Here is a 22,511-nt window from a genome sequence, read left to right as displayed (position 1 = left end):
AAGGCATTACTGCTAAGAACTTTACTTCAAATACACCACTCCAATTTACTCACATAATTTGTGACACCAATAACGATGAAATCATAGAGTGTTTCTAATACTGTAGTTACTGATATGACAATTTAGTATTGAACAGTACTCACAATTCTGAACTGGATGAATTTCTTACAAAATGACAGCAATAATGTTTTTCGAAACAATTGCCTGCATTTTTAATATGCATACAGTGATCTAATTTACTAAGTTTATTGATATATTTTGTTTTTCGCTGAGAAACTAAATGGTTTGTGATGACTGCAGCCCAAAACCTAGAATTAGGCTACACCTTGCAGTTCAACACTTGTCTGTGTCAGTCCCTGTTGTTAAATTTTCCTCTCGTTAGAATGTCTCTAGTTGGAATATTAGTAAAAAAAAACAACCTTATAAACTGAGATGCCGGAGAGGAACCCATGAAGCAAGAATGATCATATATGTGCGATTCAGTAACCTAGAGTCAAATGTAGCCCCTACTTCCAAGTCAGAAAAATTGAACATGATAAGGTTGGGGAAAGGAGAAACCATTACTCTGATAATTGCTATGCAGTGAATATACAGAACGTCATAAAATGATGCAGCTATTATTGACTCAAAGAGCGGAATTTAATCATCCAGTCACAGGTACCTGAAAGGGTGGCTGAGTAATCATGGGTGGTGAAGTAGGATTACAGAATGAAGAAAATAATGAGGCATTCAGCTTGCTCGGCAGAGAGGGATCAAAATTGAGATTCTGAAAAAGGTGAAGCTAATTTTTTATTCAGATACAGATTTTTGCATTTCAGAGAGAAGGTTTGCTTCATTGTCTGAGACTCTGCAGTCCACCTCTGAGAAAGAGTCTTTTCGATAAACGCTGCACCAGCACAGATACAGATGGTTAATATAGAATCACATCTAGAATCAGGGTCACAATCCAGAGAGCACATCACCTACATGCTGGAGCAACTGATGGAAGCTGCCAAAGCTGAGGGACCAGCCAGTCAGAGGGCTGTTGAAGGTAAGGTCCATACTGAGTTCCAGGCGGATGACGACCTTCTGGTCACGGCCATACAAAACCACCTGAGATGCAGCAACACTGGGGAAAATCTGGTAAATCTCAGAGAGGTTATATGCAGCTATGTGATACCGTATAGGGCTCCATCCATTGAGTTCTGCCATGTCTGAAATGTGCAAGTGTATAGCTCCCTTCATGGAGAATTTGGCAACCTTCATGGATAGCCAGATTCAGCAGGACTACCAAGTGGCTGCTAAGTATGCAAACGGACCCAGATATCATCACTCTAGCCAAGAGTTCTGTGCAGCAATGGTCAGGTAAGAGATGAGCGATTCACCTGGACATGCCACTCCTCCTCCTGTAGTCTGGGAAGTAACATTAAGCACAGAGTGAGAAGGAATGCCAGTCTACTTTTCTCCTCAGCCCCTCTGACAGCAACACCTCAAATAGCAGCAGCCAAAGAGAATACACCTATATCTATGCAGGAACCCTATAGAATGCCAGGAAGCTGTAGGTCTTGGACACCAAAGGATGGGCAGACGGATTATTTCAGGTGATGGGGGTATTGTACTCCGCAGTCTGCTTCTACCTCATCCGCACATATCAATGCCTTCATTTTTGAAACATATAAAGAGCAAGAGAATAACGGGAAAGAATAGGGTCAATTAGAGACCAGGGGCGAAATTCTCCGCGGACCGACGTGACGCCCATTTCCGGCGGGAAAAAGCGGTGTGCATGACTCCGGCGTCCGGGCCTTCTTTTAAGCTGGCAATCTCCGTTCCCGGAAGGGCCAGCAGCGGACTGACGCGATAGGCGTCGGTTTCTCCAGCTGCGGAAGTGGCGAGTCCCGGCGTTTGTGTGGTGGGGAGAGAGAGAGACCCAGTGGTGTGGGGGGGAGAAGAGCGACCCGGCATTGGGGGGGGGGGGGGGGGGGGGGGGGAGAAGAGCGACCCGGCATTGGGGGGGAGAAGAGCGACCCGGCATTGGGGGGGGGGGGGAGAAGAGCGACCCGGCATTGGGGGGGGGGGAGAAGAGCGACCCGGCATCGGGGGGGGGGGGGGGGGGTTGCGGCATCGGGGGGGGGGGCAGTTGGGGGCAGCGGCGTGCAGAGAGGGGGGGCGACGGATGCCCGGGGCCAACGCACCGTCGCCCCCCCCCCCTCTGTACGACGCTGCCCCCTACCCCAACCACCCCCCCCCCTCACCACCCCTACCTCCCTCCAACGCCCCTACCCCCCTCCAACGCCGCCCCCCCCTACCCCCCTCCAACGCCGCCCCCCCCCTACCCCCCTCCAACGCCGCCCTCCCCTCCAACGCCGCCCCCCCATCTCTCGCAACGCCGCAACCCCCCCCCTCTCAACGCCGGGTCCCCCCCCTCTCAACGCCGGGTTCCCCCCCCTCAACGCCGGTACCCACACCCCGTCTCCCTCCCTCTGAAGGCCGGTACCCACACCCCCCCTCCCTCTGAAGGCCAGTACCTACACCCCCCCCCCTCCTTCCTCCTCCCCCCTTCCTTTCTCCTCCCCCCCTTCCTTCCTCATTAGTGGGGGGGGGGGTGCGGCGTTAGTGGGGGGTGGGGGGGTGCAGCGTTGGAGGGGGGTAGGGGTGGTGAAGGGGGGGTTGGGGTAGGGGCAGCGGCGTGCAGAGAGGGGGGGCGACGGATGCCCGGGGCCAACGCACCGTCGTCCCCCCTCTGCACGCCACTGCCCCTACCCCAACCCCCTCCCCTCACCACCCCTACCTCCTTCACCACCCCTACCCCACTCCAACGCTGCACACCCCCCCCCCCCCCACTAACGGAGGCAGGAAGGGGGGGAGGAGGGAGGGAGGGGGAGGAAGGAAGGGGGGGAGGAGGAGAGAGGGGGGTGTGTGGGTACCGGCATTGAGGGGGGGGGACCCGGTGATGAGGGTGGGGGGTTGCGGCGTTGCGTGAGATGGGGGGGCGGCGTTGGAGGGGGGTAGGGGTGGTGGGGAGGGGGGTAGGGGGCAGCGGCGTACAGAGGGGGGGGCGACGGTGCGTTGGCCCCGGGCATCCGTCGCCCCCCCCTCTCTGCACGCCGCTGCCCCCAAACCCCCCCCCCCCCGATGCGGCAACACACCCCCCCGATGCCGCAACCCCCCCCGATGCCGCAAACCCCCCCCCGATGCCGCAACCCCCCCCCCGATGCCGCAACCCCCCCCCCCCGATGCCGCAACCCACCCCCCCCGATGCCGCAACCCCCCCCCATCCCGCAACCCACCCCCATCCCGCAACCCACCCCCGCCCCCCCCCCCCCATCCATCCCCCCCAATCTACCAGCACTAAAGTAATTGATTGATCTCTCTCTCTTAACAAACACCTCGCCCCCCAATCTACCGGCACTCGAGGTAAGTGAAACATATAAAGAGCAAGAGAATAACGGGAAAGAATAGGGTCAATTAGAGACCAGGGGCGAAATTCTCCGCGGACTGACGTGACGCCCATTTCCGGCGGGAAAAAGCGGTGTGGATGACTCCGGCGTCCGGGCCTTCTTTTAAGCTGGCAATCTCCGTTCCCGGAAGGGCCAGCAGCGGACTGACACGATAGGCGTCGGTTTCTCCAGCTGCGGAAGTGGCGAGTCCCGGCGTTTGTGTGGTGGGGAGAGAGAGAGACCCAGTGGGGTGGGGGGAGAAGAGCGACCCGGCATATGGGGGGGGGGGGGGGGGAGAAGAGCGACCCGGCATTGGGGGGGAGAAGAGCAACCCGGCATTGGGGGGGAGAAGAGCGACCCGGCATTGGGGGGGGGGGGGGGAGAAGAGTGACCCGGCATTGGGGGGGGGGGGGGGAGGAGAAGAGCGACCCGGCATTGGGGGGGGGGGAGAAGAGCGACCCGGCACCGGGTGGGGGGGGGGGGGGTTGGGGGCAGCGGCGTGCAGAGAGGGGGGGGGGCGACGGATGCCCGGGGCCAACACACCGTTGCCCCCCCCTCTGTACGCCGCTGCCCCCTACCCCAACCACCCCCCCTCACCACCCCTACCTCCCTCCAACGCCCCTACCCCCCTCCAACGCCGCCTCCCCTACCCCCTCCAACGCCGCCTCCCCTACCCCCCTCCAACGCCGCCTCCCCTACCCCCCCTCCAACGCCGCCCCCCCTACCCCCCTCCAACGCCGCCCCCCCCATCTCTCGCATCGCCGCAACCCCCCCCCTCTCAATGCCGGGTCCCCCCCCCTCAACGCCGGTACCCACACCCCGTCCCCCTCCCTCCCTCTGAAGGCCGGTACCCACACCCCCCATCCCTCTGAAGGCCTGTACCCACACCCCCCCCCCTCCTTCCTCCTCCCCCCTTCCTTCCTCCTCCCCCCTTCCTTCCTCCTCCCCCCCTTCCTTCCTCATTAGTGGGGGTGCGGCGTTGGAGGAGGGTAGGGGTGGTGAAGGGGGGGGGTTGGGGTAGGGGCAGCGGCGTGCAGAGAGGGGGGGCGACGGATGCCCGGGGCCAACGCACCGTCGTCCCCCCTCTGCACGCCACTGCCCCTACCCCAACCCCCTCCCCTCACCACCCCTACCCCCTTCACCACCCCTACCCCACTCCAACGCTGCACACCCCCCCCCCCCCACTAACGGAGGCAGGAAGGGGGGGAGGAAGGAGGGGGGGGGAGGAAGGAAGGTTGGGAGGAGGAGAGAGGGGGGTGTGTGGGTACCGGCGTTGAGGGGGGGGGACCCGGCGATGAGGGTGGGGGGTTGCGGCGTTGCGAGAGATGGGGGGGTGGCGTTGGAGGGGGGTAGGGGTGGTGGGGAGGGGGGTAGGGGTGGTGGGGAGGGGGGTGGTTGGGGTAGGGGGCAGCGGCGTACAGAGGGGGGGGCGACGGTGCGTTGGCCCCGGGCATCCGTCGCCCCCCCCCCCCTCTCTGCACGCCGCTGCCCCCAAACCCCCCCCCCCCCCCGATGCGGCAACCCACCCCCCCGATGCCGCAACCCCCCCCGATGCCGCAAACCCCACCCTGATGCCGCAACCCACCCCCCCGATGCCGCAACCCACCCCCCCCCGATGCCGCAACCCCCCCCGATGCCGCAAACCCCCCCCATCCCGCAAACCCCCCCATCCCGCAACCCACCCCCATCCCGCAACCCACCCCCCCCCCCCATCCATCCCCCCCAATCTACCAGCACTAAAGTAATTGATTGATCTCTCTCTCTTAACAAACACCTCGCCCCCCAATCTACCGGCACTCGAGGTAAGTGAAACATATAAAGAGCAAGAGAATAACGGGAAAGAATAGGGTCAATTAGAGACCAGGGGCGAAATTCTCCGCGGACCGACGTGACGCCCATTTCCGGCGGGAAAAAGCGGTGTGCATGACTCCGGCGTCCGGGCCTTCTTTTAAGCTGGCAATCTCCGTTCCCGGAAGGGCCAGCAGCGGACTGACACGATAGGCGTCGGTTTCTCCAGCTGCGGAAGTGGCGAGTCCCGGCGTTTGTGTGGTGGGGAGAGAGAGAGACCCAGTGGGGTGGGGGGAGAAGAGCGACCCGGCATATGGGGGGGGGGGGAGAAGAGCGACCCGGCATTGGGGGGGAGAAGAGCGACCCGGCATTGGGGGGGAGAAGAGCGACCCGGCATTGGGGGGGGGGGGGGGGAGAAGAGCGACCCGGCATTGGGAGGGGGAGAAGAGCGACCCGGCATTGGGGGGGAGAAGAGCAACCCGGCATTGGGGGGGAGAAGAGCGACCCGGCATTGGTGGGGGGGGGGGGAGAAGAGCGACCCGGCATTGGGGGGGGGGGAGAAGAGCGACCCGACATTGGGGGGGGGGAATAAGAGCGACCCGGCATTGGGGGGGGGGGGGAGAAGAGCGACCCGGCACCGGGGGGGGGGGGGTTGCGGCATCGGGGGGGGAGGGCGGTTGGGGGCAGCGGCGTGCAGAGAGGGGGGGGGCGACGGATGCCCGGGGCCAACACACCGTCGCCCCCCCCTCTGTACGCCGCTGCCCCCTACCCCAACCACCCCTACCTCCCTCCAACGCCCCTACCCCCCTCCAACGCCGCCTCCCCTACCCCCCTCCAACGCCGCCTCCCCTACCCCCCTCCAACGCCGCCTCCCCTACCCCCCTCCAACGCCGCCTCCCCTACCCCCCTCCAACGCCGCCCCCCCTACCTCCCTCCAACGCCGCCCCCCCATCTCTCGCAACGCCGCAACCCCCCCCCCTCTCAATGCCGGGTCCCCCCCCCTCAACGCCGGGTCCCCCCCCCCAACGCCGGTACCCACACCCCGTCCCCCTCCCTCCCTCTGAAGGCCGGTACCCACACCCCCCCTCCCTCTGAAGGCCTGTACCCCCCCCCCTCCTTCCTCCTCCCCCCTTCCTTCCTCCTCCCCCCTTCCTTCCTCCTCCCCCCCTTCCTTCCTCATTAGTGGGGGGGGGGGGGTGCGGCGTTAGTGGGGGGTGGGGGGGTGCGGCGTTGGAGGGGGGTAGGGGTGGTGAAGGGGGGGTTGGGGTAGGGGCAGCGGCGTGCAGAGAGGGGGGGGGCGACGGATGCCCGGGGCCAACGCACCGTCGTCCCCCCTCTGCACGCCACTGCCCCTACCCCAACCCCCTCCCCTAACCCCCTCCCCTCACCACCCCTACCCCCTTCACCACCCCTACCCCACTCCAACGCCGCACACCCCCCCCCCCCACTAACGGAGGAAGGAAGGGGGGGAGGAGGAAGGAAGGGGGGACGAGGAAAGAGGGGGGGAGGAAGGAAGGGGGAGAGGAGGAGAGAGGGGGGTGTGTGGGTACCGGCGTTGAGGGGGGGGGACCCGGCGATGAGGGTGGGGGGTTGCGGCGTTGCGAGAGATGGGGGGGCGGCGTTGGAGGGGGGTAGGGGTGGTGGGGAGGGGGGTTGGGGAGGGGGGTAGGGGTGGTGGGGGGGGGTAGGGGCGTTGGAGGGAGGTAGGGGTGGTGAGGGGGGGTGGTTGGGGTAGGGGGCAGCGGCGTACAGAGGGGGGGGCGACGGTGCGTTGGCCCCGGGCATCCGTCGCCCCCCCCTCTCTGCACGCCGCTGCCCCCAAACCCCCCCCGATGCCGCAACCCACCCCCCCCCGATGCCGCAACCCACCCCCCCGATGCCCCAACCCACCCCCCCGATGCCGCAACCCACCCCCCTGATGCCGCAACCCACCCCCCCCCGATGCCGCAACCCACCCCCCCCGATGCCGCAACCCCCCCCGATGCCGCAAACCCGCCCCCCCGATGCCGCAGCCCACCCCCCCGATGCTGCAACCCACCCCCCCGATGCCGCAACCCATCCCCCCGATGCCGCAACCTCCCCCCGATGCCGCAACCCCCCCCCCGATGCCGCAAACCCCCCCATCCCGCAACCCACCCCCCCATCCCGCAACCCACCCCCCCATCCCGCAACCCACCACCCCCCCCATCCATCCACCCAACCTACCAGCACTAAAGTAATTGATTGATCTCTCTCTCTTAACAAACACCTCCCCCCCCAATCTACCGGCACTCGAGGTAAGTGATTGATCTCTCTATTCCCAACACCCCCAACCCACTACCCCCCCCCCACCCTACCCCATCCCCCCTACCTCCCCACCCCTCTCTCCCCCCTACCTCCTCCCCATCCCCTATCTCCCCACCGCGCTCCAATGCCTCCTCTAACGCGCCCCCCCACCGCGCTCCAATGCCTCCTCTACCGTGCCCCCCACCGCGCTCCAATGCCTCCTCTACCGCGCTCCAATGCCGCTACCCACCCCACGCGCATTCGCCCCCCGTCACTGAACGGCGTCAACCATCATCAATGGTTGACGCCGTTTTAAAGCAACTTTGATTTTCGCCGACGTGACCCATGGCCACGTCGGCGGGACTTCGGCCCATCCGGGCCGGAGATTTGTGGACACTAAAAAAAAAATGAAATCCCGCCGGCGCCAGCTGTTTTCAGAGGCTGCCGGCGGGATTTGCACAACGCCGGTTTTTGGCCGGTGGGAGATTTAAAAACCCTGCGGGAGCGGGAATAACGCTGCTGCCGGCCGATTCTCCGACCCTGCGTGGGGTCGGAGAATCCCGCCCCATATAAGTAACCATATAATGTGTGTGGGTATAGTCCTAAAAGAATACGTTGCGTCGGTCTTCACAATGGAAAAGGAGGACGCAAGCGTAGTCATCAGGGTGGAGGACTAATATTAGAGGAAATTAACAGAGAGAGAGAAGGAACTAACAGGTTTAGTGGTCTTAAAGATGAATTAATAGGCAGGCCTTAATTCGATGTATCCCAAGTTATTGAGGCAGATAAGGGAGGAGATATCAGGACCACTGGTCATAATTTTCAAATCCTCTCTGGTCACAGGTAAGGTGCCAGACTGCTAATATTGCCCCATGATTGAAAAGGAGGAAGGAATAAACCAGGAAACTACAGGCCAGTCACACTCATCTCAGTGGTGGAAAAGTTACTCGAAAAAATTCTGAGGGACAGAAAAATCTGCATTTGGATAGATACAGATTAACCAGAGATAGTCAGCATGGATTAGCGAAGGGTAGGTCATGTTTAACAAATGTAATAATAATGTTTATATACTAATTTATAATAATTTTTTTATTGTAGACTGGTCAGGTGGCCAGAGCAGTGGGAAATAGAATTCCAGCCAGAAAAGTGAGTTAATGCACTTGGAAAGGGCTAACAAAGCAAAGGGTTACACTATGAATGGTAGGACCCTGGAAAGTACTTACAATTAGGGGACCTTGCAGTGTATGCCCACAGATCCCTGAAGGTGGCAGGATAGGTAGCTAAGGTGGTGAAGAAGTAATATGAGATACCTACATCTATTAACTGAGGCATGTAATACAAGAGCAGGGAGGTATAAAATGCTGGTTAGGCCACAACTGGGGTATTGCGTGCAGTTCTGGTCACCACATTATAGGGTGTGATCGCAGTGGAGAGGATACAGAGGAGATTTACCAGGATGTGCCTGGGCTGGAGGTGTGAGCTATGAGAAAGACTGCACAGGCTAGGGCTGTTTTCCTTTGAGAAGCAAAGTTTGAGGGGGGACCAGTTGGAGGTGTATAAGATTATGAGGGGCACAGATAGGGTGAAAAGAAAGGCAATTTTTCCATTAGTAAGGGGGTCAATAACAGGAGACATAGATTTAAAGTAAGAAGCAGAAGGTTAAGAGAGGGGTTGAGAACATTTTCACCCAGAGGGTGGTGGTAGTCTGGAACTCACTGCCTAAAAGGGTGCTTGAGTCAGAAACTATAGTAACATTTAAGAAGTATTTAGATATTTGCTTGCGCTGCCAGAACCTCCAGGACTAAGGGCCAAGTGCTGGAAAATGGGATTTGTTTAGTCAGATCTTTGTTGATCAGCGTGAACATGGTCCAAATGGACTTCTGTGCTGTAAACATCTGTGAATCTCTGAGAAAGAACACATGGGTGCAAGAGATGAATGGATTATCTCTGAGTCAGAGGCCTTAATTACCTCTGAGTCAAAGGACTTACGTCATCCTGCAATATGACACACAGGCCCATGACAACCAATTGAGATATACACAATGATCTCAGAGAATGTCATCGTCTCTCTGAAATTTGGAGGTAATCGAGGCAAGGCTTATCTACTCTGGGTTGTAGGAATGATCTTCATCTAAACGGCCTCTGGTTGACGAGGACTGTCCTCAGCATTTTATCCCCTTTATGGCCTCCTGCTATGCACTGCTCCAACTCCACCCACGACTCCAGGAACACTTAAAAAATTTAGAGTACCCAATTCATTTTTGCAATTAAGGGGCAATTTTAGCATGGTTAATCCGCCTAGCCTGCACATTTTTGGGTTGTGGGGGTGAAACCCACGCAAACATTGGGAGAATGTGCCATCTCCACACGGACAGTGACCCAGAGCCGGGATTGAACCTGGGACCTCGGCTCCGTGAGCAGCAGTGCTAACCACTGCGCCACCGTGCTGCCCCGACTCCAGGAACACTTGGTGGATGAGACACAGTTGGCTCCAAAAGCTCTGCAGCTGTAACTCTGACAAGATTACGTTGTCCACTGTGTCCTTAATGTTCAGGAAACAGCTGGCCCTTGCCTTTCTGTTCGCTAGGTGGTACATGGTCTTCTTAAGTTCAAGTGATGAAGGTTCTTCATCTAACTCCTCCACGACAGGAAGTTAAGGGTGAGCATCAAGTATGGACTGAGAGATGTCCGTGAGTACAGATCACAGTGGTGCTTGGCGCAGCAGGACATGTTCTGTCGAGAGTACTTTACTATACACTGACTTCAAGGCAGCAACTTTGGCAATGGCAAGGCCAAACGCCGTATTGATCCCTTTGTACATAGCCTGTAGATTTCAATCGTCACAAGTAGATTTTTTTGCCATAAGTTGATCAAGTGTGTGTTTGTACGGTTTCACCCTGTCATTTTGCATGTTTTTCTTTGGCTACTTTCATGTTGTACAATGTTAGTGCTTAGGTTTCTGTTGTGTGTCAGGAAGGTGCTTCGATATTTTTTTTTCATGAGATATCTTAGCTGAGTCGATTTTGAACCATTTCTTGTTTCAGAGTCCATCTTTATAAATTATGCTCCTGCTGCTTCATGGGTGATTGTGCTTCCTCAAACTTCATTTATAACATCATCAGCACTTCCTCATAAATCTTTGGTAGGTAGCATTCATTCTAGCGGCTGTGGAGTGCAGGCATGATATCATTGCTTGTGCAAAGGATGTTGATATGTGGCAGGCTGTCGCATTTGGATCTGTGTAATTTTCATAGTCACTTCTCGCTGCTGCTGACAAGAATGCCCAGTACCACAATCTGCATTGTGGTATATGCGATGAGGAGAACTCTGGGAAGATGGTGCCTTCTCATGTTGAAAGAAGGTCTTGGTGACACAGAGTTCACTCAGAGCACAAAGGTGCAGAAGGCATTGTCAATTTTCCTTGATCTTACTCACCTTATGTTGACTGAGGCACATTGGCCATTAGCCACTGTGTGCCCCAACACTTATTTTCAGCAGCATAGTGGTTAGCACTGCTGCCTCAGCACCAGGAAGCGGATTCAATTTCAACCTCGGGTGACTGTTGATTTGCACTTTCTCCCTGTGTCTGTGTGGGTTTCCTCCAAGTGCTCGGGTTTCTTCCCACAGTCCAAAGATGTGCAGGTTAGGTGGATTGGCTATGCTAAATTGCCCCTTAGAATAATGTTGAAGACATCAAAAGAAATTTAATCAACTCCCTTTGACGATAACACCACTATCTGCTGTGGTCACCATTGGAAACATAGCAGCAGCCATTCCAATCCACACAGCTACAGTTAAGAATGGATAATAACCTGTCAAACTAGGCACTTGCTACACCGTTAAAAAAATCAGAATTAATAATGGAAAAAAGTCTGCACAAATTACCCACAGTTAAACTTTGCTGCTCTCTCTTCCTTACAGTGTTTGCACTTGGGAATCTGACCCTTGTATGTAGAGGTTTAAAAGCAAAATTGAGCAACAGAAACAAGTATTAGATTATGGGAAATCAATAACGTTCTCATCGGTATCTAAGTAAAGTTTTTCTGTGCACTGCGACACCACCAAGGCCAATCTCACCTTGGTACAATTATTGAACTCTCTGTTACACCACCTAAAAGACTAAAGGTTTTTCATTTTCCATTCATTTCCAATTGTTCATTGTTTAATTCCAATTTTGAACGATTTAATTTTGTTCTGACAGTTTTTAGGATTCTGTACAATTTTTTGTTCAATTTAGCAGCTTTAGAAATAATTTCCATCATGCAGAAAAATCTGTGCAATCTCATTTTTGTATCTTTACAGAGCTGCTGATATAACATTTTCCCAATGTTTTTACTGCTAAATAACTGTCACGGCAGAGAACATTACTGTTTTATCTAAAGCAAATACTACAATCAAATAGACCCTGCATGTTTGCTGGATTAGTTCTGAATCAGTATTGTTTTGTTCCATGTCTGTTGACTTAGCCAATATGTTAATGAAGAATCCAAACTAGCTTGTACATGTTAAAGTTTTGCATTGAGGATAAAAAAGATTTGCAAGCGAAAATGCAACTTGTTATAACCATACAAGTTATTGGCTGCAGAATTAGAATTCTTAGCAGCGTTTTTGCCAATGTTATGGAAACCCCGAACTTAGAAAAAAAAAACCAGTGGAATGTCTCCAGTAACTTCTGGTGCACACAGCCCACTTTGACCGACAGAGCACTGGTGTGCATGTGCAGGAAGCGTGCAGATTGACGGATTGTAACGTCAAACAGCCTCTAAAGCTGATTTGATGCACAATCTGCTATTTGGGATAGGGATGTTAGAGTTAATGCCATCTCCTCGCCCCAGCTGATTATGTATTCAGCAGCGTAAGGACTGTTGCAACACATACCACCTCTCCCCATGAAGATTATTGAAAGGGCTAACTATCCAACTTTCAGGTGAAGTGGTTTTTGCCTATTGTTGGTTTAGTGTCAATGCAAATACTTTTGTAACTGGAGAAGTTTTGCTAACTTCTTCGATTTTCAAGAGAGGGATGTGGGATCCTGACAAGGTCAGAATATTTGTTGTATCAGGAGAATGCCTGCTGTTGTAATAGGTTACAACATGACTTGGAGATGCAGCAGTGACAGAAAGCAGTGCTCAGAGGAATGAGAAGCAGAACTCTCAATAGAAGGCCCTACCCATTAATGGTCTTTAGTGGCACACCAACAGCAATGAAAATGCTCAACACGATCCAAGATGAGGCAGCCTCCTTGATCAGCACCCCAACCACTTTAAACAATCACTCTCTCTTTGCTTCCCCTTCCCCTAGCACTGTGGCTTCACAGCTCTAGGGTCCCAGGTTCGAATTCCAACTTGGGTCACTGGCTGTGCTGAGTCTGCACGTTCTCCACGTGTCTGTGTGGGTTCCCTCCGGGTGCTCCGGTTTCCTCCCACAAGTCCCAAAACACGTGATGTCAGGTGAATTACACATTCTAAACTCTCTGTGTACCCGAAACTGTGCCAGAATGCGGTGACTAAGGGCTTTTCAAAGTAACTTCATTGCAGTGTTATTGCAAACCTTCTTGTGACAGTGAAAATTATTATTATTACATCGACATCTGTCACAGTTTACCCTCTGATATTAGTTTCTCTGCTGTTAACCTTTCACACCTTTTGTTCTCTCTGGGGACTGCCATTAACACTCTGTTCCCTTGAGTGCTGTGGCTATGACTCATCTTTCATTCTCTCACCCCACAGTATAAATATTTCCCACTTTCTTTGTCTTTTAGCTTTGACAAAGGGTCATCTGGACTTGAAATGTTAGCTATTTTCTCTCCCTACAGATGCTGCCAGATGTGCTGAGAATTTCCAACATTTTCCTTTGGCTGCTGTGACTCTTGCCCTGCGACAAGGGTCCCCGTTGGTGCACGTTTCCTGGGGCGACCCGGCCTGGATGGCTCGGCCACTGCTTGGGTGTCCCGGGTGGCTGCCCAGATGCATGAGGGACAGGAGGCAGTGAGTCCGGAGTGCTGCGCTCTTCCGGCACCTCCCCTTCCCAAATCACCGGCATGTGCCCTAGAACCATCTCCTCCTTCGGGGTGCCCGATGGCCCCCGGTTACTCGGTGGGCCGGGGGTATGAACATAGCCATCCTCTGAGGCGCCCCTCCCTCCCCACCACCACCTACCAGTCCTGGAGGTCCACTCTGCTCTCGAACAAGGTCTGCACATTCATGGTCATGGAGCACAGGGAGTGGACCATCTCTATCTGGGACCGTGCCACATCAGCCAGAGTCCGGGCCACCTCCCTCTGAGTGTGGGCCACCTCCTCTGGGACTGGGACACTTCCCTCGGACTGGTACACCTTCCTCTGGGACTGGGACACCTCCCTGTGGCACTGGGTCACCCCACCTAGTGTCTGCACCAAGCCGGCCAGCGCCTGGGCAATGCCACTGACGCTCTCAGCTGTGGCCTGCTGTGACTGGGTCACACTGAGGAGCGCTGCTGCAATGTCCAGGTGGCTCTGGCACATGGTTGCCTATGAGAGGGCAGCCCACTCCTGGGCCTCGGCCCCCGCCTGTACAGAATGCACCAGGCTTTGCACACTCTGACCCATATCCGACACCATCGTCCCCTATTGCCTCCATTGCGGATGTCTGGATGGCATGTATGACCGGCACCACCCCCTACTCCTGCTCGCGGATGGATTCCTCCACCTGTGCCTGCAGGTGCTGGAAACCCATCGTCACCCCTCCTGTAGTCCCTGGGTCTCTGACTGCATCTCCACTGTGGCTGGGACTGGATATTCCAGGTGCCTAGGACCCATCTGGACGGCAGCTGGTTCCAGGAGTCCCCTCCGACCCCTCGGCTGCTCCTACCTCCACCTACTGTACCGGATGCGATGCGTGGTGTGCACCAGATAGTATCCCAGAATCCTCTTCATTAAAGTGGCCAACCGAGGTGATAGTCTGTGAAATGGTGGAGGGTGTTGGAGACAGCTGTGACGGGAAGTTCCTCTGGGACTGGGACACCTCCCTCTGGGTATCCTCCTCCTACCCGAGTTCTGGGGTGTTCTGAGTCTCGGGCAGAGGGCTGGTGTTCGGGCTGCTCTCTCCTTCAGTGCTCAGCCATCTGCGGGGGCACTGGCTCTGGCACTGGCTGAGGGAGGGGGGCACCGGATGGACCGGCCGCATCTTAGAGAAGGCAGTGGTGTAGTGGTATTGTCACTGAACTAGTAATCCAGAGATCCAGGGTGATGGTAGACCTGGATTCGAATCTCACCTGGGCAGTTGGTGGAATAACTCCCAGGGGACTTTAGCTTCTGGGGCAGCATGGTAGCATAGTGTTTCGGACAAATGCTTCACAGTTCCAGGGTCCCAGGTTCGATTCCCGGCTTGGGTCACTGTATGTGTGGAGTCTGCACGTTCTCCCCGTGTGTGCGTGGGTTTCCTCCGGGTGCTCCGGTTTCCTCCCACAGTCCAAAGATGTGCAGGTTAGGTGGATTGGCCATGCTAAATTGCCCTTAGGGTCCAAATTGCCCTTAGTGTTAGGTGGGGTTACTGGGTTATGGGGATAGGGTGGAGGTATGGGCTTGGGTACGGTGCTCTTTCCAAGAGCCGGTGCAGACTCGATGGGCCGAATGGCCTCCTGCACTGTAAGTTCTATGAAATCTCCGGCAAGTCCTGTAAGACACAAGACGACTCGTATGATTAGACAGCGGGCTAGGGGGGCGTGGGCTGAGGGGGGTGCGGGGTGGGGTGGGGGTTGTCCACACATGTTTCAAGGGTCTCACTTGCTCGCCCACTACCGCCCGCCACCTTGGCGACCTCCCTTTCCCCCGTGCCGCGGACCACCTCCAGTGCCCTCTGCTCGGGCGCGGTGAGAAGCTGCAGGTCTGGTCTTCTCCCGCTCTCAGTGGTTGGGCGCAGCCTTCTCCTTGTGGTGGGGTGGAGGGGGGGGGCAACCACAAACAACAAACTATTAGACGTTCTGACACATGCAGCCCAGGGGCTGGGTAGTTGATGGCATCAATGGCCATGGCACCTGGCTAGCATGGGTGCTGTCATGTGGGGCAGAATGGGGGTTCAGCGGTCACCTGAGGGGGAAGGGCTGGGTTGTGGGCGGGCAGGGTTAGTGCCAGGGGAACAGCACTGTCTACTCACCCTGGCCGCCCTGAGGAAGTCATGCAATTTCTTCCTGCCAGTCCGGATGACTTTGTCCACGGCGCTGACCGCCCCTGTCACCTTCGCCCAGGGATGGTGAATGGCGGTGCCTGGCTGCCTTCCACGCGGGCCAGGGTACAGGGTCATCCACCTCCCCATCACAGCGTCCAGGTGAATGTCCAGCTCATCGTTCCTGAACCGTGGCACTGCTCTCCTTCCAGCCATCTTGGTGGCTGGGACAGGATGTGTGGGGGATTGATCATTTAACTGCAGCTGCAGCGTTTGAGCCTCATGTCCGCCAATCACGGACATGGCGAATCCGGCGCCGTTTTGCGTGCAACTTGTTGTATTCCAGGTGGCAATGGGGCTAGCCATTTAGAGTTGCTGAATTGGTCCAGCTGTTGCACCATTTTCTTGTCATAAAACACCACTGTTGGCATCAGCATGAAAAATCAGCCCATAATTTGACAGTGGTGTAGATTAACCAATGGGAATTGCTGCAGGCAACTCAAAAAAATTATATGTAAATGACTCAACAGAAGTCAACCCCAACATTCCCACCTTTAATTTTCTCTGAAAATCTGGTTTAGTTGAGCTTCACGGTTGAGCAACTTTCATTTTCAACCCCTCTGATTGACAAGCTATAAATGCCAACACAATGGTCATGAGCCCTTGAGAAGTGTTTCAACAAACATTAGGCTGACATCTTGCAAATTCCACCTGTTCCCTATCCAAACATCTTTCAAAACTGAAAATCAAGTAGTTTATTGCAGGAGTCCTTTCTGTTTATTTCCTTTGATCCCATTGATTTTATGTTATTTTGTTAATGTGGCCCGTGGACCCATTATCGGAATGTGCCTTTAAGCAGAAGACTCAAATTTGAAGCAGCCTGCTTTCAGGATACTATGTTCCCAGGTTTTGCTTTTGGAGAGGAGAAGCCAAACTCCTCAGTAACGAATGGTCTTCAGAATCAGGTTTGGAGGGAGTCAGATCAATTGGTTGACTGGCAACAGGTGAGTTGGCCAGGGACAATGTTCTGCTGACAATAGTCAGTGATTGATTCATGCATGATACTTTCTAAGCGAACTGGGCAGAAGTGTTTAGACCTTGGAGCGAAAAGAATGCTCTCTATCTCCTGCTTGCTGAAGTGAAAGAACTGCTTTATTGTTCTGAAAGCAGTGATTGCCCGGTGCATCCTTTGCTATGAACCTGGAATGATGCAGAATTTGCACAGAAAGTAGACAGCCTTGCCAGAGAGAAAATATCTCAAGCCTAGAAGGAAGAAGTATCAAGACGAAAGCTGAACTTTAGAAAGACACTGGCTAGGAGTCACCCCTGCGCATCAAGGATTCTTAATCTTTTATTTTTATAATATTTTCTTCCCTTGCCCCTCTTTTTTGTTTGGCTATGTGTGTCGCGGTAGTTAGTGGGGGGGGGGGGGGGGGGGGGGGGGGGAAGGGGGGCTTGGGAAAGGAGTATTAGATAGTTACATTTTCTGTCTGTTTAATTCTAATACTGTATGCAATAAAAGGTTCTTGCTTTAAAGTTATCAATCAAGGACCTTGGATATTTTTAATAAAATCCTAATTCACCTGTGTTGCGACTCTGGGCCAAGTGGGGCTGGAATTGACCACGCATTGCCAGCATGTCGTGCCAATATGAATCAATATAGCATGTAATATTGGAAACAATAGTTGTTCAATGGACATCCACCTGCTACCTTTTTAAAATAGATCAGTTGAACAGCTTTGTAAGTACATACATTATAATCTCATGAAAGGACCATTCTGACAATCAAAAACTTTAAGCTTCATGGCAAACTGACAGAAACATTATTACAAGATATGGATGCCACTTGAAGGATTGCAATTCAAACTAGTCTAATCTTATGTTTCAGGTTTTGAATAGAGCTGGATTTTGCTTGTGGTTTTAAAGATCAAAAACATAATTTTAAAGGACCACTGAAAGGCCTAGTGTGCCATTTTCATATTATTCCAAGCCCTAGGTGCTAGATCATTTCATTAAGAGGGGAGGAAGTAAATGCAGTTTTGTAGAACGTTGTCCACTAAACCTAACTGAGAGAAAATATGTATAAATAGTTTCAATGAAAAAAACCACATTTAAACGAAGATGGCAAATCTTTTAAACTGTATTTGTAGCTGCATTTATCACCAGGTGAAATTCTTGCCACACATATGCATTTTATTATCTTGTTCAAAGTTTAAGCCAACCTGGATTATTCATGTGCAAAGTCCCAGAGTCTGCGACCTGTGCATTACACATAAATATCACTACCTGATTGTTCAGACCAATTTACTCTGATTAAGGGCAATTTTACAGCTGGTTAGATAAGAACAATTAAAATTTCTGTAGAGGTGCTAGGATTCCAATTTAATCATATCCCTCTTATTGACAACCATCAATAAAACTAATATTTTCCAGATATTTCCTATGCCTTCAATAAGGTACCCCAAGCTCAAGTTATTTTGGTATCTCAGTGATTTAGGCATTGTACATAAAGGTGTTGATATATTTTTCTAGCCAGTTAAGCAGAATCTCACTGTAACTCTGGTTCCAGCTATACCATGCCCTAGACGAGTGAGACTCCAGCAGCACTTGATTTGAGGTGATAATTTTACCCGACCACAGCAGGCCATTGTCGCTGAGTGGATGGAGCTAAGGATGGTGATTGCCTATGCTGGGAGTTCCAATTTATTCAGCTTCAAAGCACTCCGCATAAGAGAGGTGAGCACTTTGCCCACTGAGATTTGATGTGCCCATCTCCTGAAGAATCGAGCTGAAGAGTTCAGACTGCTTCCAAACACAATTAATTAATTGCATAATTATCTCTCTTATAATATGTTTTCAGTACAAAGATCTATTTGTGCAATCACGCCTGCGTTGGTTCTCTTAAGAGTTTTTATTTTAGTCCCATTTCCCTGCCCTCAGCCTTTAAAAAAAATTTGAGTAACAACTCAAAATATCTGTGGCATTGAAACTGGCAGCAAAATTACCACAGTGGTGAGATACCGTCCTCAATTGTTATGTTAATGGTTTACTTCTGACCAGCTATATAATGTGATGCCTACATATGCATTAAAAATGTGAAATATCTGGTAGTCAGCATTGCCTGCATTTTATATATTTTCCCACTGAACAGCATGCCATGCATGCCGAATGTCAGCATGTTGGTTAATTTCTGAAAGTAGACAGTGTCACTGCTCTTGCCTGTCCAACATATTGAATGTTTTATTATAAATTGATCTGTACTGAAGTATGAGATGCAATAAAGGAGCTTAAATTCATATGCAGCCTTACAATGGGCAAGCAGTAAACAAGAAACAAACTGGCTAGAACTTGCAGACATTTGAAGAGATTCCAGAAAGCACATTGCCGCTGACACCAGCAAGCCCAATGGTTAACTCTAACAAGTGTTGATTGGCAGGAGGTGGGACTTCTGCCTATCACTAGGAGGAGGACCTAGTGATTCCAGGAACTGCACTGCAGTGGCCAGGAAACGCACTGCAGCTAGCTACGTGGAATTGTGCTGTTAACTGAGGGAAAGGTAAATGGCAGGGGTCACGTAAGGGTAGGGGACCATGGGGGTTACTAGAGGGAAATCAGGGTCTCAGGGAATAGGTTAGGGGAAGGAAGGATTGTCCGGAGATCACTGGGCCCTAAAGGGGAGGGAGGCCCCAATCTTAGTAAGGTGCTCCCCTAATAATTTCCACCCGAGATTGAATATTTGTTCAATTTCAGATTTCCCTTCCCAACCTATCATCTGCCTACCAGCCTAAAATTTGAGGCTGAACAGAAAAAGGCCATCAGCTGGCCACTTAAGGGCTTTATTGGGGAAAGGGCAGACTTTCCATCCAAGGCCCTGCCCTCCCTGGCATAAAATCGTGACTAGGCCGAGATGGATAGGATCTTGGAGGGAATCCCACCGGGTGCAGGGTAGAGGGAGGAGTGGGGAGCGTATAATTCTGGCCATTATTTAGCTATAATTTGCTCATATCCTATCCACCTGGTGTATACTACTGTTGATCAGATCTTTTAAAGTGCACCATCTTTCAATACATGTTTTTGGGTTGGTAGCTATTGTATACAGCACTTAGTCCAGCTGTCAATTCCAGTCAGTCACGATACATTGTCACTCTGGGTAGGTTGCCCTGAATTGCCAATCAGGTGATTCACTCACTGTATGTGCCAGAATATCACTTCATAACCAACAACAGAGGATTAGTGGTTATTTCATTTAGCAATCGGCACCATTTTGCGCAAGGTTGAGGAATATTTGGAACAATTTTCACCATTCCTAAACACTACAGAAATTCATCCCCCATCCTAACATAGAAACCTTTAGGTGGCTACATCCATGGATGGCCTGGTAGCACAGTGGTTAGCACTGTTGTTTCACAGTGCCAGGGTCCCAGGTTTGATTCCTGCTTGGGTCACTGTGCGGAGTCTGCACTTTCTCCCAATGTCTGCGGGTTTCCTCCGGGTTCTCTGGTTTCCTCCCACAAGCCCCGAAAGGTGTGCTTGTTGGGTGAATTGGACATTCTGAATGCTCCCTCAGTGTACTCCAACATGCACCTGAGTGTTGCGACCACTGTTTCACAGTAACTTAATTGCAGTGATAATGTAAGCCTACATGTGACAATAATAAAGATTATTAATCTTTATGGCTAAATACCTTGACCCCTTTTTGCTCCACACCTCCCACCACCACCTTCCTGCCCAATCCCCAGCCAATACCAATAGCACTCAGACATTGGATGGCTGCTACCTGTGCTGCGATGGAAGCTGTGGCATCATATGTCAGATTTTGCATAACGGTTGGATCCACAAGTGTGCAAATGGATGTTTTCCACTTATTCATGCTGGAAAGGATGAACTCCAAGCTCTGCAGGAAATCCTTTGTCAAATTGGTGTCAAGTTCATTCATGCGCCTTGATAATTTTTAGGTTATGACATTTTTAGTGATGAGCAATAAGTGCTGACCATGTTAATGAAATCTATCTGCAGACCCCACCTCTGCGCCATCCTCAAAACTACTTACAGTGCCAGGAATTTCATCAAGCTGTCAAACCACCTGTCAAATTCAAATGATGGTTGATATGAATGGAAATGGCACCCATACCAGAATGTACCCTGCAAGCAACGCCCAGGCCCTTGCACAAACCCAGTGAGGAATGAGTTACCAACCAATGAAGGAATATGGCTAAAATAGCAAATAAAATTGTTTGTATCCTGACAGGAAGAAACGATAAAAGTAACTGACCTGACAGTGCGAAACGGAATAAAAATCATGGCTGGGGTTTTCCGCTCCCATTCCTATTAGGTAGGATATCGACAGGAAAGTCCTGCAAGAGGCCCAAAATCGCATTTAAACTCGCTGCCACTCCCCGCCAGTGATGTAATGGGTTTTCCGCCACTCAGCACTGTTGAATCGGGAGGGAGGGCACCTACAAGGGTGAGGAGGGAGCAGCAGAGGCTCATGTTGCTACTTGAACTATAATAGAGCAGACTATCAGGATGCTGAAAATGATTCTGGACCAGTCTGGTGGAGCCCTGCAGTACAATCTGCAGCGGGTGTAGTTATCATGCTCATCTACTGTGCCTTTCAAAACCTGGCATTTCAATGCTGGGGGGGGGGGGGACGACTGCCTAAAGAGAAGATGGAAGACCAGCATGCTTCCTCGGTTGAGGAGGACATCAAATCGGATGATGAAGAGGAGGTCCTGAATGGCGAGAATGTTGGCCGTGAGACAGTGACAATGGCCAAATGGGACAGATGAAATCGGGATGCCCAATTCATGAAGGATGATGGTGTCCCTTCTACGATCATGGCTCTCCAACTGGCTGCACACGCCCTCACAGATAAGGCTCGAGTCATTGCGAAGGAGCAGTTGTCCATAGTCTTCATGTTGAGGAAGGTGATTACGACTTACAGTGGGAATAGTGCATTGATACTCAAAAGCGCTACTTTGAATGTCTGAATCCTATCTGCCTAAAGGCAGCTCATTGGCCAGAGTCATATGGTGATGTCACATGGACAATTTTACCTCTCCTGATCTAAGGTGCTCCTTAGTGCCCTTGAGTTTCAGTGACAATGGAGGCTTAGGTGAACATTTTATTGGGTCAAGCAGCAAGGAAAAATGTTCAGAGAGCACACATTGCCAATGACTGGGATGAATGACGGTAACCCTATATATTGTGGGAGACATCTTCTCTACCTACGAGAAACAAGCATCACTGATATGTGAGGGATGCCACTAATGTGCTGGAAAGCTTTCAGAGAATACATGGAGGAAGCTCTGGAGTGAGCACTATGCCTTTCTGTGCGACAGGAACATGGGCGGGATTCTTTGCCCCCCCCCCCCCGTCGGGTCGGAGAATCCTGCCCCGACGCCGGCCGCCGTATTCTCCGGCACCGTTTTTCAGGCGGGAGCGGGATTCACGCAACGCCGATCGGGGGCCGTTGCCCCCCTCCCACCCCCCCCGGAGATTCTCCAGGCCCCGATGGGTAGACCAGCCTTCCATGTTTGACCAGTCCCGCAGGCGTAAATCACTCGATTCACATACCGGCAGGACTTGACAGGTAAGTCGGCGGGGGCGGTCCTCGAGGGGGCGCGGGGGGATCCGATTGGGACCCACCGATCTGCAGGCGGGCCTGTTCCGTGGGGGGCACTTCTCCTTCCGCGCCAGCTCCTGTAGGGCTCCGCCATGACTGCCGCGGAGAAGAGAACCCCCTCGCGCATGCACCAAAATATGTCGGCTGGTCTGTGCATGCGCGGAACCATGTCCGGCGGTTCCGTGTATGTGCGAGATCATGCCTGTCTTTTGGCGCATGCGCAAACTCGCACTAGTCCCTTCGACGCTGTCTGGAGCGGCGCCATCCCACCTAGTC

At 53.0% G+C, this 22,511-nt stretch overlaps 1 long non-coding RNA gene across 1 annotated transcript; it reads left to right on the top strand.

Moving 5' to 3' along the window:
- The first annotated feature begins 831 nt into the window (after positions 1 to 831).
- Positions 832 to 20,855, top strand: LOC119967515. Its single transcript, XR_005461006.1, has 4 exons — positions 832 to 1,030; positions 10,514 to 10,611; positions 18,180 to 18,346; positions 20,627 to 20,855. It is a non-coding gene; the product is annotated as an uncharacterized LOC119967515 (long non-coding RNA).
- Positions 20,856 to 22,511: the final 1,656 nt, after the last annotated feature.

This window comes from Scyliorhinus canicula, chromosome 6 (assembly GCF_902713615.1).
Source record: "Scyliorhinus canicula chromosome 6, sScyCan1.1, whole genome shotgun sequence".
Taxonomy (NCBI): Eukaryota; Metazoa; Chordata; class Chondrichthyes; order Carcharhiniformes; family Scyliorhinidae; genus Scyliorhinus; species Scyliorhinus canicula.
This window is presented reverse-complemented; position numbering and strand designations above follow the sequence as displayed.